The sequence below is a fragment of the Talpa occidentalis genome, unplaced genomic scaffold (genome assembly GCF_014898055.3).
Source record: "Talpa occidentalis isolate TD23 unplaced genomic scaffold, MPIMG_talOcc4v2.1 talOcc4.11, whole genome shotgun sequence".
In the NCBI taxonomy this organism is placed as follows: Eukaryota; Metazoa; Chordata; class Mammalia; order Eulipotyphla; family Talpidae; genus Talpa; species Talpa occidentalis.
This window is the reverse complement of record NW_023601104.1, coordinates 35,806,190-35,822,480: the sequence shown is the minus strand read 5'-3', so window position 1 is coordinate 35,822,480 and position 16,291 is coordinate 35,806,190. Positions and strand designations below refer to the sequence as shown.

At 56.5% G+C, this 16,291-nt stretch overlaps 1 protein-coding gene across 4 annotated transcripts in view; it reads right to left on the bottom strand.

The window, feature by feature from the left end:
• The window catches only part of THSD4 (thrombospondin type 1 domain containing 4), a 594,279-nt gene that overhangs the window by 37,155 nt on the left and 540,833 nt on the right, over positions 1-16,291 (bottom strand). The gene's annotated exons all lie outside the window — the stretch shown is intronic.

Here is a 16,291-nt window from a genome sequence, read left to right as displayed (position 1 = left end):
GGCTCCCATTCCTGAAAGACTTTCTAGGTCGCGCACCACAAATCAAAATGAACTGAAATTAACAAAGTAATAGTAACTGGGTGTGGGGAGGGCCTCCTCCGTGGGTTGACCCCAAGTGCTGTTCAGGGTCCATGTCTTTGGGAATGTCTCCCTTCCTCCCCTGTTGGATATTTGGCCTGCAGAGTCCTGTCTCCTGTAAATCTCCCCCCAACCCCCTAATGGGGGAGCCCCTGAGGGCAAGCAGGCTCACTTTTATCATAAGCCTCCCTTTAACACCCACTCTAGAGGCCACATGGGTACATGGTTCTGTGCACCCCAGGGTGGCCAGAGCTGGAGCTTGAAGGTGGTCTCAGGCCTGGAGGACCATGCTGGCATGTGCACCTTCACACAAGGCCTTCCGCCTGCCCCATCTTTCAAGGCCCTCCCTGCACACTTCACCCTGATCTGCTCCTCCCCCTCCTCCCGCTCCCCTCACTGCACCCCCAAGGCCCTCCCTGTCCTGTCCCCAATGTCACAAACCAAAAGAGCATCTGATGCATGGGCCCCACTTCTGAATGGGGACCCATCTATCTTTGGACATCTTGGCTGGCGCGGCTCTTCTCCCCGACAGTGCAGACAACGTGCTGACTTTATGACTTTGGGGGCCTGGGGTCTTGGCATAGATGATGGTGGGTACCTGAGGCTGCTGATACCCAAAACTCCCAAAACTCAGCCCTGACCCCAAGCACAGTGTCACCTTCCTCTCCGGGGCTCTGCTCTGTACCCATCCCCCCCCAAGCTGTGTCAACCACTGTTTCCTGCCCTCCCCTTTCTTCTGGTGAAGTCCCAGTAGCTCCTGTGAGTGCTTCTCGAGTCCAGAGCTGCCCCAGACCCTGCCCGAGCAGGAACTCCTCGCCAATCTGTTACAGGGCAGGAGAGGGGCACCCCAAACCCCGCAAACCTGCCTGCCCTAAATAGGTTCTGTCATCCACTGCATTAACACAAAACATATGAGACTTTAACGGGAAGGAACTTTAATACAATTAGGAAACAATACAGGAAAGGCAATGGATGTAATTTCTAAATCAAGTACCCAAAGTTACCTGTCCCCTTGTGGGTAAAAGTCCACCTAAGCAGGAGTGGCCCACCGGAAGCCGAGACCTTCACTCAGGGGAGCGGCTCTCTCTGGCAGAAGCTGCAGACCACAGGGCTGCGAGTCTGAGAACCCACGGGACCGGGTCACGCTGGGTAAAGAGTGGGAGGGGAACTGGGCCTGTAGGATTCCTGGGTGCAGCGTCAGGTCACTGGGAAGGGACATGGAGTGCCCCAAAGCAGGACGGTGGGAGATCTCTGCAATTGTGATCTTATAAAAACCTTTTCCTAAGAGAAATACCCTGTACCTTCAGCTGGAGCCATTTCTCTTTTGCCTGAAAACGCTCATATAATCGATCCCGTGATGTATTTTGTTTCAGGCTAATGAACAGCACCCCTGATGTTGATGAAGCTCAGAGTGACCAGGAAGCTCTGGTAAGTGACACTCAGATACCAGAGCTTTGATTCCGATGCATAAATGAAAAATCCATGTTAATAAAAACCATGATCAGTGTTGTCATCGCCTCTGAAGATAATCTCATTCGTGGCTCCACCACACAAGTATCTTCTCATTTTGAGAGAAATACTTTATCCCAAACTGCAATGAAATAAAATAAATTGCATACAGGTAGTGAGTCCCCCCTGACGTGTTACTTTTCCCTATTGTGGAACATTCATAAAACAGAGCATCAAAAAACCACTTTGGTATTATTTTTCTAAAAGGACACACTAGAGGTGTTTGGGGAGATGAAAGGCTGTCCGGGTGATAAAGCGTGTTGATCACGTTGTTATGACGCCAGGCGCTGCCCCGGATTCCTTTGCCGGCCTCGAGGAGGGCGTTCCTGCCACGCGCCACGGGGACCAGACAGCTGTCCCTTGAGTGGCACTGACATCCCCGTACAGCGCCGGCATGGTGTGCACAGGAGGCAAATGTAGGATTTAAGTTGGAACGTGAAACGGGCAATAAAGGTGGAGCCGGGTCACAGCCCAGGCCCTGGTCACGTGTCTGTGATGCCCGCAGCCTCGGTGGCCAGTCACCCGCCGCTGCGCGCCAGGCCAGGCTCGCTCGTCCGGGCTGCCTCTCGCTGAGGCTGGGCCCGCCGGCTCACTTGCTGGCAGGAGCAACGGCGCGTCGCCTCTGCCTGGGCCGGGCTGCCCCCAGGTCTTCATCCTGCCCGTGTGTGCCTCACTGGCACGCTCTCTCCTCGCAGCCCCCATCTGCCTGACTGACTCTTTCGAGGGTGAGTCTCAGCTACTTCCAGGTGGCCCTGCTCGACCCCCCCCCTTCGGGTGTGTGTCAGGGACCCCTTCCAGGGAAGACTGAGGCATCTCAAGCTTCTCCGCCACAGCCCTTGCAGGCGCTGATGACATTTTGGAAATTCAAATGGAAATGGAGGCAAACATATTCCATGTCCTCTGAAAAACAGTTAACCTAAAAATTCTGAGGTCCAGGTGGAAGCCTCACATGTCCCCACAGTCTCAGTGAAAATGTTTGTGATGATACAAATTTTATTGGTTTGTACCCAGTTTGGTTTCAAAATTGCTGAAATGTGTTGAGCCTGAGACTCTTAACATTTATTGTAATTACTCTTGAAATTCACCATGTGAAAAAAGGGGTGTTGAGGGGAGGGCAGACACTGCGAAGGTGTCTGCGGTGTGTGAGGCACATTCTTTCCTTGACAGCTGACATACTCATTTAGAGTGAAATATTTTGAGGGGGAAAAAAACGCCCCTTTTAAAATGGGGGTTTAAATATTAAATATGTTGGCTTTTGTATGGTTCCCAGAGGGGACTTTCTCTCTTCTTGGTGCTCCTGACCTTGCATGGTTTGCAAGCTTGACCTGCAGTAAGGCCACTGTGTAGCTGCCACAAATGCATGTGAGTGTGTTAATGCCACAGTCTTCCCTACTGCTGGTGGGGTCTCTGCTGAATGAACCAGGGTTTGAGCTCTAGGTGAGACAGAAAGTGAAAGCCACAGTTGAACAATCAACTGTGATCTTGTTTGCCAGGACACTGGATTTATACTGACCTGTGACAGCTTGAGCTGGACACAGGAATTTCATTCTATTCTGTTCTATTTTTTTTAAAGATTTATTTATTTAGGGGCCTCCCTGGTGGCGCCATGGGTTAAGACACAACCTATAAAGCTGTCTGCAGCAGCTGCAGCACGAGTTCAATCCCCAGCAAGGTACCTTCCATATGGCGCAGCAGACCTCCTGACTCGCCCACTGCTCCCCTCAGCAGTATATTTCAGTAGATCTGCCTGTTCTGTTCCCCACTCTGTCTCTGGTGAGTCCTCTCAGCCCCCGCACCTCTGGCCTGTGCCCCAGTTTTTGTATGCATAAATCTTTTAAAAAATTATGTATACAATAACTGGGGTGTAGGCCAGAGAGGGGGGTGAGAGGATTCACCAGAGACAGATGGGGGGCAGAACAAGTAGACTGAAACACTGCTGAGGGAAATAATGGGGAGACAGGAGAGGTCTGCTGTGCCATGTGGGGCAGCTCCCTGGCCAGGGATCAAACTCGTGCTGCAGTGGCTGGTGATAGCTTTATAGTACAGCGTCTTAACCCCTTGCACCCCCAGGGAGGCCCCTCTGTTCTTTTTTTTCTTTTTGTAAAGGCAATTGAACTAGTCATAGGGAGGAGCTTTCAGTTATATAAAATTTTGTTTTATGAAGTATCATGGCTCCATTCATTATTTTGTTCTGCTACTCCCATAGGTGTAGAAAACTTTTGGGACTCTTACATTTGGAAGCTGGAAGGGCCCAGACTTTGAAGTTGTGTCTTGTTTTAATTAAAGCTATATACAGCTGTGGATTAAACAGAATAAATTTATAAATTTAAAAATGAAGAAAAAGGGCTAAAGATGTTTATTTGGGTTTAAAAGCTAGCTGGAACACAGGTTCAGGCTAGAAATCCAAATCCCTTCACTAAACAAAAAATGAGGTGACCTTGACATTAATTCCCATTGCTGCTGCTCTGCCCTCGCCTGCTTGACTAGCAGGTGGCCATGTTTCATCCTAAAATGTTTCTCTTTTTTTTTTTTTAAGATTTATTTATTTTTATACAAGAACCAGGGTACAGGCCAGATGTACAGGAGGGTGGGAGGATTCACCGGAGACAGCGGGGAACAGAACAGGCAGACTGAAGAAATACACTGCTCAGGAGAGCAGCCTGCTGGCTGGGATCGAACCTGCTCTGCAGAGGCTGTGAACAGTTCACAGTGTGGTGCTCAAACACTCGTGCCACCACAGAGGCCTTAAAATGTTTTTCTTTAACCACAATGGAATTCTTAAGACTTTTTAAAAATTACTCTTCCCCTGCCAAGGAGCAAGGAGGTAATTTTACCAATGGAGTTTTCATCAGCCTTTGTTACTGGTCCTGATAATGATAGGGAGTTGTGTATATTATGGAAAATGTGAAAAGTAGCATAAAATAGAATGAACAGTATCAAAAAGTAGTCTTATGACTTAGCACGTTTCCTTCCTAGTTTTTTCCCCAATTTGCAATTGTGAAATAGAATGCCTGTGTAGAAGGTAGGTAGTAGCTCGAGAATTATAAAATGAGCTTCCATTAAATAGGTAAGAAATGTAAAATCACATCATAGCATGATCTTCCTCTATAAGGAAGCCTCTATATGGCTGTCACTAAATTTTTTTCTTTGCTCCTCACTACATATCCTACGTATGTATCACTGTATATATCATTAAAATGTGATTTTAATTTTGTCGTATTTAATATTTAAATAAATCATGTTCTGTTTCTGTCATGAACGTCACTCAACAGTATGAAGGCAAGACTAGTCCACAATTTGGATGCAGCTTGAGACTTTTCACTGTTGTATAATATTCCACTCGATGTACAGTTGTTGTTTACATTGCGTTCTCACGCATAAGGTTAAGGAGAGTATGCTTACATCATCATTAAAATTTTATATTCTGCTTCATCATTAACATTGCAATATAAGTACTTTCCACATCATTAAAACCTATTCAGTGTTACTGTATCTGTCTAGATTTTACATTTAATTTTGTATATATTGGGGGGGGGTTTATTTAGATAGTTTCTAATCATTTAACTGTAAAGTGTTGGTGAACATTTTTACACATAAGAGACTTTTATCTGAATTTGAAAACATTTCCTTAGGTCATTTCAAAAAATAAAACTATTATTTCCATTGAAAATGTAAGTATTTTAAATTCAAAGTTCCTTGCACAGGGGTTGTGAACTTATTTCTCAGGAATAGTGAGGACAGATTTCCCAGTCTCACTAACATTTTAGTCTATCTAGTTTCCTCTTCAGGGCTCTGGACACAAATTCCCCCCACGCTCTGCAGCTCCTGTTTCTCCCCGGGGCCTGCCCCTTCCCCGTGGGCTGTCGTGGCTGTTCCCACTTGACTCTGCTCCCACAGGTCCCCTCCTGGTACCCGAGCTTGGCCACCTGGGCTTTTCTATCCTCCCCTTTGGCCACTTGGCAGAGATTTGCTGTTTTGCTACTGATGGCCACCAGGCGGCGCCGTCCCCCGTTATTTTTCACATGGTCCTCACTGCCCTTCTATTGCCCTGAAACACTTACTGCATCTTAATTCACAGTGCAACCCATACATTATTCCGAGCTTGGCCCTTTCATCTCGTTCCTCTTGCCGTTTCCAGCCTTACTCTCCACCTTTTCACCCCTCCTGGCGCTTTACCTTACCCATCCCACTGCCATCATCATTCTGCGTTTTCCACCCACATTATCCCTCCGGGCCGCAAGGCGGCGTCACCCGCTCCACCCGCGCCTTCATTACGCCACCGGGAGCCAGTCTGCGTGGCCACTTCCGGTCAAGCTGGCATTTCTGGCCTCGATTTTCCCACGATACCACCCCGGTCCACAAGGCGGCGACACTCGCACTTCGCGCCGCTTTAATTCACCCCTCCAGGAGCCGCTCTTTGCGCAGCCACTTCCAGTCCCGCTTGCGTTTGTGGCCGCGATTTTCCCACGATACCACCCCGGTCCACAAGGCGGAGACACTCGCTCATCTCACCGCTTTATTTCGCCCCCAGGAGCCGCTCTTAGCGCAGCCACTTCCGGTCCCGATTGCGTTTGTGGCTGCGATTTTCCCACGATACCACCCCAGTCCACAAGGCGGAGACACTCGTTCATCTCGCCGCTTTATTTCGCCCCCAGGAACCGCTCTTGGCGCGGCCACTTCCGGTCCGGCTGCTGTGCAGGGCTGAGATTTTCCCACGATACCACCCCGGTCCACAAGGCGGAGACACTCGCTCATCGCGCCGCTTTATTTCGCCCCCAGGAGCCGCTCTTTGCGCAGCCACTTCTGGTCCCACTTGTGTTGTGGCCGCGATTTTCCCACGATACCACCCCGGTCCACAAGGCGGAGACACTTGCTTTCTCGCCACTTTGTTTTGCGCACCCCCACCATGAGCCGCTCTTTGCGCAGCCACTTCCGGTCCCACTTGCATTTCGGGAAGAGATTTTCCCACGATACCACCCCGGTCCACAAGGCGGAGACACTCGCTCATCTCGCCACTTTATTTCGCCCCCCAGGAGCCGCTCTTGGCCCGGCCTTTGACGTTCGGCCTGGAGCATCCTGGGAGTCTCAGAATGATGACGTCACTGCCAAGGGCCGACTTAAAGGGCCGATACAGCAAAAGGCTGATAAAGGATTTGCGGGAGGACTGAAAGCGCCGCCCGCCGTGCGGGACAACGGCAGGAGCCGAGACTAGTCAGGCCTGCGCGCCGCGACGCAGGGGAGGGCAGGAGGCTTGACCAGCAAAGCGGACAGAACAAATGATGGCAGGAGAGGAAATCTGTCCTCATAAGTTCACAACCCCTCCGCAGGGAACTTTGAATTTAAGATACTTACATTTCCTTTTTTTTTTTTTTTAAGATTTATTTATTTACATAATAGCTGGAGTACAGGCCAGAGGCGCGGAGAGGCGAGTGAGTATCCAAAGACAGAGCTGGGAGCAGAACAGGCAGACGAAACACACTGCTGAGGGGCGCAGCGGGGAGCCGGGAGGGGTCTGCTCGCCATGTGGGTCGCTCAGAGGCCGCGGAGATCCAACCTGCGCTGACAGAGGCTGCGGACAGCTTCACCGCGCTGCGCTCGACCCGCTGCGCCCCCAGGGAGGCCCTAAAATACTTATATTTTCAATGGAAATAGTAATTTTTTTTTTGGAATAGACCTAAGGAAATGTTTTCAAATTTAGATAAAAAATCATGTGTAAAAATGTTCACCAACACTTTATTTAAAGTAAAATGATTTGAAACTAAATAAAAACCGCCAATATATACAAAATTAAATGCAAAACTAGATACAGTAACACTAAACAGTTTTTAGTGATGTGGGAAGTACTTATATTAGTGTTAAATGTTGAAAGTGGAAAATTCTAGCACTGATGTCATTCCACCACAGAAGGAAAATATTAATGAAACGTCCTCTCCTAACCCTTATGTGTGAGTAGAACACAATGTAAACAACTGCATCGAGTGGCCTGTTATACAGCAGTGAGAATAAACAGTCTCGCTGCATCCAAAATGTGGACTAGTCTTGCCTTCATACTGTTGAGTGACATCCGAGACAGAAACATGAGTTATTTAAATATTAAACACCACACAAAATTAAAATCACATTTTAATGATACATGCAGTGATACATACCTAGAATATGTGGTGAAGAGCAAAGAAAAAAAATAGTGACAGCCATATAGGGGCTTTCTTATGGACGAAGATCATATGATGTGACTTTATATTCCTTGACCTATTTAATGGAAGCTCATTTTATAATTCTCAAGCTACTACCTCCCTTCTACACAGGCATTGTGTTTCACAATTGCAAATATTGGGGAAAAACTAGGAAGGAAACGTGCTAAGTCATAAGAGTACTTTTTGATACTGTTCATCCTATTTCATTCCACTCTTCACATTTTCCATAGTATATACAACTCCCTATCATTATCAGGACCAGTAATAGAAGCTGATGAAAACTCCATTGGTAAAATTACCTCCTTGCTCCTTGGCAGGGAAGAGTAATTTTTAAAAAGTCTTAAGAATTCCATGTGGTTACAGAAAAACATTTTAGGATGAAACATGGCCTCCTGCTACTCACGCAGGCAAGGTAGAATAGCAGCATTGGGAGTTAATGTCAAGGCCACCTCATTTTTTTCTAGTGAGGGGGTTTGGTTTCTAGCCTGAACCTGTGCTCTGCTTAGCTTTTAAACCCAAATAAATAATTTTTGCCCCTTTTGTTCATTTTTAAATTTAGAAATTTATTCTGTTCAATCCACAGTGTATATAGCTTTAATTAAAAATAAAACAGTGAAAACAAGACACTACTTCAAAGTCTGGTCCCTTCCAGCTTCCAAATACAAGAGTCCTGAAAGTTGTCTACACCTATGGGAGGAGCAGGACAAATTAATGAATGGGGCCAGGATATTTCATAAAACAAAATTTGTATAACTGAAAGCTCCTCCCTGTGACTAGTTCCTTGCCTTTACAAAAAGGAAAAGAAGAATAGAATAGAGTGGAATTCCCGTGTCCAGCTCAAGTTGTCACAGGTCAGTATAAATCCAGTGTCCTGGCAAAGATCATAGTTGATAGTTCAACTGTGGCTTTCACTTTCTATCTCACCTAGAGCTCAAACCCTGGTTCATTCGGTGGAGATGCCACACCAAGGTGGGTTTTTTTTAATGCTCTGTTTTATGAATGTTCCACAATAGGGAAAAGTAACACGTCAGGGGGGACTCACTACCTGTATGCAATTTATTTTATTTCATTGCAGTTTGGGATAAAGTATTTCTCTCAAAATGAGAAGATACTTGTGTGGTGGAGCCACGAATGAGATTATCTTCAGAGGCGATGATAACATTGATCATGGTTTTTATTAACACGGATTCATTTTTCATTTATGCGTCGGAATCAAAGCTCTGGCATCTGAGTGTCACTTACCTGAGCTTCCTGGTCACTCTGAGCTTCGTCAGCATCAGGGTGCTGTTCATTAGCCTGAAACAGAAAATGCGTCAAGGGATAGATTATATGAGCATTTTCAGGCAAAAGAGAAATGGCTCCAGCTGAAGGTTCAGGGTATTTCTCTTAGGAAACGGTTTTTATAAAGATCACAATTGTAGAGATCTCCCACCGTCCTGCTTTGGGGAGCACTCCGTGTCCCTTCCCAGTGACCTGACGCTACACCCCAGGAATCCTACAGGCCCAGTTCTCCTTCCATTGTTACCCAGCATGACCCGGTCCCTCGGGTTCTCAGACTCACCGCCCCACAGCTGTGCAGCTTCTACCAAAGGGAGCTGCTCCCATGGGCGAAGGTCTCGGCTCCTGGAGAGGGGCTCCCACCTGGTCGGTGTCTGAAATCAGAGATGGGACAGCTCTGGACTCGGGGAGCACTCAGAGCTACTGGGACTTCACCAGAAGAAAGTGGCGGCAGGAAACAGTGGTTGACACACCTGGAAGGGGGGTACAGGGCAGACCACCAGAGAAGAGGCGATGCTGTGCTTGGGGTCAGAGCTGAGTTTTGGGTACCAGCAGCCTCAGGTACCCACCATCATCTCCGCCAAGGCCCCCAGACCCCCAGAGTCATAAAGTCAGTGAGTTGTCTGCACTGTCCGGGAGAGGAGCCACGCTAGCAGAGTCTTCCAAAGATAGGAGGGTCCCCACTTGGAAGTGAGGTGTGCAAATCAGCTGCTCTTTCAGTTCATGACATTGGGGACAGGGAAAGAAAAGAGCAGGGGAGAGGGAGAGCCTTGGGGGTGCAGTGAAGGGAGCGGGGAGGAGGGGGGAGGAGCCGGGCAGGGGTGAAGTGTGCAGGGAGGGCCTTGAAAGATGGGGCCGGTGGGCCTTGTGTGAAGGCGCAGAGGCCAGCGGGTCCTCCAGGCCTGCGACCACCTTCGCGGTTCCGCTGCACCCCGTCCCCCACACCCCCTCCCCGGCGCGCAGAACCTGTGGCCTCCGGAGCGGCTATTTCTCCAGCCCTTTCTTTGGAGGCTTAAGGTAAAGGCGAGCCCGCTGCCCTCAGGGGCTCCCCGACAGGGGGAGATGACAGGAGACAGGACTCTGCAGGCCAAACACCCGACAGAGGGAGAAGGGGAGACGCTCCCCAAAGACATGCATTCCTGAGCAGCACTTGGGGTCAGCGGTCGAGGAGGCGCCGCCTGATACCCTGATACTCTCAGCGACACATGCTCTCCCGCCTCGGGTCACACTGGGGTGAAGTAGGGACACCCCCCCCCCCAGCTGCGCACACCCGGGCACCCGCTCTGCCCTCCCGCTGCTGGGCCTGGGCGGGAGGGGGCTCAGCCGGGAATGTCTACAACGTGCGCCCCGAACTCCACCCTAAACCCGCGGGAGGGAAAACAGCCCATGGGACAGAGGGGAGCCCGACCCGGGTGCGCCCTCAGGGCCCCCAGGAGCCGGCAGCGAGCCCGCGGCTCAGGGCCGACCCGACGGTGCGATCCTCCGGGCCCGACATGAGCCCCGGAGGCCCTGCGTCCAGCCCTTCCCCGCCGGGCCGGCGGCCCCTGCGCACAGCCCGCGGCCTGGCCTCACAGGGGAGAGGGACGCGCTGGGGGAGCGGCCCTGTCGGCCTGGGGGGAGCCACCGGCGAGGGAAGAGGATGGGGAGAAGGGGGGACGTCGTGGCTGGGGGGGCGTGGTGGCCTGGGGAGCACACCCCGCAGTTTCCCCGTCCCCTGCTCCCAGCCACACACCCGGCGCAGGTTCCTTCCGTGTGGGGGCCCCGCAGAGGCGGGGTTCAGGCGCTCACCCCCACCCCAGAGCAGGAAGTGAGTCCAAGGGGTCCCTCAGGGCGGCCCTGCCTTCCCGTGTCTCAGCCTCCGCTTCAGCCTCGGCGCCCGGGAGCCCGCGGGAGAGACGCGGGGGGGGGGGCGCTGAGCCGCAGTACCTGGGCCCCCCGCGGCCTCTCGAGCTCCGGGCGCCCTGGGGACCGACCTCGTCGGCAGGAGGCCGGGCTGGGCGGCTGCGGGCCAGTGGCTCTGCAGTGGAAGTAGGAAGGAAAGCTTGGCGGGCGCCCCCCGCCGTGCCCCCTTCTTGTCCCGGCCGCTGCTGTCCTGGCCCCGCGCAGACGGAGCCGGGAGGCCGAGGCGGCGGAGCCCAGCGGCGCGGGGAAGGGTCCGGCCGAGCGGAGGCCGCGGAGGGGGCGGGCGCGGACGGGGAAGCCGCCGACTCGCTCCCGCGCGGCCCTAAACGCGGCTGCTCCAACCGGGATCCCCGCGGCCGCCTCCGTTCCCGAAAACGCCGCCGGCGCCGCTTGGACCCAGCCCTCGGGCTCCGGACCCCGCGGCGCCGACGGCCTCCTGCGCTCTCCCCCCGTGTCTGTCTCGGGGCGCCCTTGGCACACCCCGCTTCCCTTCCGAGAGCTCGCGCGCGTCACCCGAGGCCCCGACGCCGCGTCTCCATGACAGCCGCGGGCCCTGGCCCTGGGGAGCCCGCGGGCGGGTGCCGGTCTCAGGGGATCGCGTCCCTTTCACGCCCACGGAGCCGCGTCCGGGGGAGCGAGTCCTGCCCAGCGCGGTCCTCGGCGTCCAGGACCCCTGCGCCAGGGCGGGTCTCCGGGGAGGGGCTCCCCTGCCTTCCGGGCTCAGGGGGCCACGAGCCTCCCAGAACCCTCACCCGCCCCCGCCCCCCTGCTTTGGCCCCGGAAAGCTCGGCTGAGGGCGCGGCTGCTCCTTCGTCCCCAACGCAGCGCCCGCCCGGGCCCGGGAGCCTGACCGGCCCGCCCTTGGCGCGTCTGGGGCGCGAGCTGCCGCGGTTCATCAGGGGCCCCCGCGCCTCTCCGCGCCCCAACATGCCTTGGTGACTGTGCCGAGAGCCCGCGCCCCCCGCTGCCCTTCTCGGCCCTCCTCGCTCCCCTCCTGGCCGCCCTCCTGAGACGGGGCGGGGGTCCCGCGTACTTGCTCGGGCTCCGGCCCCCCGAGTGGACTCGGTCTGGAAGGCGCCGGCGGCCGCGCCCGTGTCTCGTCAGCCCGTCTCTGAGGGCGACCCCGCCATGGCGGTGGGCCTCGGCCACAGCGGACGCCCCGCGAGCGACACCGGGGCTCTCCAGGGAAGACGCTTCTCGGCGCGGCGCCCGCCCCGCTGGCTCCCAGGCGCGGCCGGGCCGCCGGGGCGCAGCCGCCTCCCCCGCGTGGGGCCGGTTCCCGAAGGCGCCGCCCCGGCCCCGCGGACACACCCCACGGCGGCGAGGGGGAGGAGGGGCGGGGGCGAGAGGGCGCTGCGCACCAGATGGCTCCCTCCCTGCCGCCCCGGGGCCCTTCTCCCTCCGGAGACCCGGCGGCGCCCCAGTTCTGCCCTCCTCGGGGCCGCGCTGGCGGCGAGACGAGCTTGCGGGGCTGCGGACGTCAGGGGCGCGGCACGGGGTCTGTCACCGTTACCGTTTTCGAACTGGGGCGCCCCAGACGTTTGCGGGGAATCGTTCGTCACGGCGGTGGGGGATCGGCCGAGCCCGCGAGGTGACCGGCGAGGGCTGGACGGAGCAGCTGGGACGCGCCCGAGCCGCGCCCGTCGGGCTGAGGGCGCCGCGGGCCGCTGTGTGACCTGGGGTCAGCGACTCAGCCTCTCTGGCGCTCGCGCCGGCCCCGCCCCCGCGGGCACGCCCCGCCCCCAGCCCTCCTCGGGCCTCTGGGAGTTGTAGTCTCGACGACGCCGGCGGGCGCAGCGCCTTCTGGGAGTTGTAGTTCCAGGCTGAGGACGCCTCCCGGACGTGTCGCCCACCCGCGCCACGGCGGGACGGGGGTCTCGGGGCCGAGGAGAAGCGGCCCGAACTCGCCGCGTCCGGCTTAGGCCGCCCAAAGCCCCCGGAGCGGGACCCGGACTGGGAGGGCGCGGCTGCGCCGAGTGCGCGTCTGTTCCCTCGCGGTGCAGAAGCGAGGCGACCCCCGCGCCGGCCCCTCCCCTCCCCTGCCCACCCACCCGTCCTCTCCCAGACGCCCGCTGCGCCCCCCGGGAGGAGAGGGGTGCCGCCCGAGGGCGCGGGCCACACCCGGCCTGTGCCCGAGCCCCTGCGCGATCTGACCCTCGCCCCGCGTGGCCGCTGCTGCCCTGCGCCGCCCTGGCCTGGCCCGCTCCGCGCTCCCCTCGAAGCCCCGCCCCGGCCTGGCCCCTGCTGCCCCGCGTGCGCCCCCGCTCCGCCAGCTCCGCACGGAGCCGCTGCTCCCGGGATAAAGGGCACCGGCTCGGGTTTCCCTTTTCTGTCCTGCAGGTCCGGAACCGAGACTGCGGCGGAGCCGCCGGGAGCAGGACGCACGGGCTGCGGCCCCGCCGGACTCTGCAGCGGAGAGACTGGCCGCGCCGGCACCCCAGCCCCGGGAGCTGGAGGGCGGAGACAGCGCGGCCGCGGGGTGGGGGGTGGGTGCGGGGATGCGGACCCGGGTCCTCCAGAAGCCGCCGCTTTCGGGGCGCCCCGCTGCCGCAGCACCGCGTGGCCCACTGGGCGCAGGTCCGCCGCGGCCTCCCTTGGCGCCATAATCACAGCAGGACCCCCAACATCATCTCACCAGTCACGTCCACGTGGTGGGCAACTTCTGAAGTCAAAAACATAACCAGCCACCCCTCCCCCAGGGACCGAGTCCCCACCAGGTACTAAGTACCCCCAGAAATACCGAGCCCCCCCAGAATCCTCCCAGGGGCTCTCCAGGCACCACTGTCTGTGGTCCCCTGGCCGCCTCTGCCCTATTTCCGGGTAAGTCCCGGTAAGTGAGGGTTCGTGTGAATATTCGCTCATTTGCCTGAATGTGCCCCCACACAGGCGGCCACGTTCATTCTCTTACACCCTACAAACGGCGTACCCCGAGGTGCCCACAGTTTGGGTACAATGTCAACGGCCCTGTGTCTAGGACAACAGGTCCACACAAAAATCCCACGTTTTAAAAATACCAATGAGATTTTCCAATTATACCGAAAAGTATAAAGCATGGTGCATTCCCTAAGCCAATACCTTTGACACTTTAAACAACACCAAGAAAAACAAGAGTTTACTAGGCTTTATAATAGATAACTGCTTTTGAAATAGGTCATGAAAATGTATGTTTCCAAATTTATCTGGAAATAAATTACCTTGCTTCACCGGTAAATACCTTCGCTTGCGTGTATAAGCAAAATCAGCTCTTAAACAGCCGCAGCGTCATCCCAACAGAGTGAATCTCTTCATATCCTTGTCCAGTCCATACTCAGGTTTCCTTGTTCTACCCCCCAAAAGTTTGAAAAACATGATTTATTTGAAAATAAGCACAAGTGATCTGCAGGTGTATAACTGGACGAGGAGAGCCCATACCTGGGAGGCCTCTCAGCTCAGCTCAGCTCAGGCACTGTTGGACTTTTTGCTTCTGGCCTGGCATCACCTGCACTGGCCCTGGCACACAGTAGGTCCTCAGAAAACATCTGGGGAAATGAGTAAGTGGGGAAAGCCCTGTCCTGGCCCTGGTGCCCAGCAGGTCAGGAATTGTGGGTTGTGAATCTCCCCTGTACTCTGGATGTCACCTGGGCTTCAGCACACAGTGGGTCCTCAGGAAGAATGAGTCCTGGAGTGAACGGATGAATGGTGAGCATCTACAGCACTAGCCCTGGGGGGCCCTCCAAGTCAGAAACCAAGCGTCCTGGTTTTTCCTGTGCACGGCCATTGGCACAAGGTAGGTTCTCACGAAGCCCCCCCATCCCCCGCAGCTGAATGCAAGTTCACCCAGCATCCACCCTAGAGTCCTCGAAGGTAAGAGACAATGCACAGTTTTCTCCTAGGGCCGCAGACACCATCTAGGTCTCAGCACACACTAGGTCCTTTAGAAATGCTGTGCTGGACTATTCAGCTGAAGGCACCCAGCCACGGAGCTCAGGGTCATAACCACGCAGTCCAGCTCTTCCCTCTGGCCCACATTTCCCCGCCCCTCCCTCTGCACACAGTGGGTGCTCAGGAAATGCCAGCTGGGTGGTTGAATGAGTGAAATGAGACCCCAGTTTCCAGGGGCAGATTTCACTCAGGCGAGAGCCAGGCCTTCCCCGCAGGAAGTCCGCGCCCTCTCCCGATAAGTGAAGGGGCTTTTCTTCTCTCCGGCTGCCCCTCACTTCGGCTTCCACATGAAGCTCCTTACCGGGGTGTTTTTCTCACATCGGCACCGGCGGGTCTGCGCCGGTCAACCCGACGGACAAACGCAAACACAGACGGGCACGTTGCGGCCCACAGTCGCCCTTTCTCCCCCTTCCAGCCTGTCACCGCCCTTGGTGACGCAGAACTTCCTGGGCCTTCCGCAGGCTCCTGTGCTCTCAGACCCAGTGTGCTGGGCCGGGCCGCGAGCGCGCCTTCCCTGCCGCTCCTGAGCCAGCTGGGAGGGCCGGAGGAGCCACCCCGCCGCGGAGCCGCCCCTGGACCTTAGGCGCAGCTACGAGGTTCAGCGTCGGAGGAGGGTCCTGGCATCCCCCAGCCAAGCAGAGCCGAGCGGACGCCGGCGGGACCGGAGGGCGCAGAGGGCGGCTCAAGCCGGCGCGCGCGCGCCGACCCCACCACCTCGCTTCCGCCGCCCGATCTCGGCGTCTCCCTGGGAGCGCGGCCGCCCGGACCCGCTAGACCCGCGCGCGAGGCGGAGCCAGGCAGGCGGCGGGCCCCGTGGCGGCCGCGTAGACGGCGCCTGCCGCCCGAACGCCCGCCCGCGAAGGGAGCGGATTTGGCTGCGGCACCCGGCGCGCGGTTCCGGGAGGCCGGAGTGCGTGGTCAGAACGAGCCGGTGGGACGGGCTGTGCGCGCAGCGTCCGACGCCAGGAGATTGTGAGCGCAGGCTTCTGGGGGAGGCGGTCAGCGCGCTCGCAGACACAGGTTGGGGCTACGCGCTCCACCGGTCGACCAGCTCTCCGCGGGGTCCGCGCCTCCTCCCGCAGCCCACCGGGACCCTCAGCCCACCCAGGTCTTCCAGCTCGCCCGGAACGCTCAGCCCACCCGTTAGTCCCGCAGCCCACCCGGAGCCTGGGGCGCCCAGCCCGCCCGGGGCCACCAGCCCGCCTGGACCCTGACCTGCTCGGGGACGTGCGCAGCCCGCGGGACGCTGCCCAGTGCGAAGCGCACATCTGCCGGGCCGGGTACCCCAGGGGAGGCAGCGGCTGCCCCGAGCCCACGTCCCGCTCCGGGGGGAGGGAGGGCCATGGTGGTGCCCAGTGTGGTATGAACGACCAGGATCCAGCCCCGCTCCTGCCCCTGCCGTGCCCGAA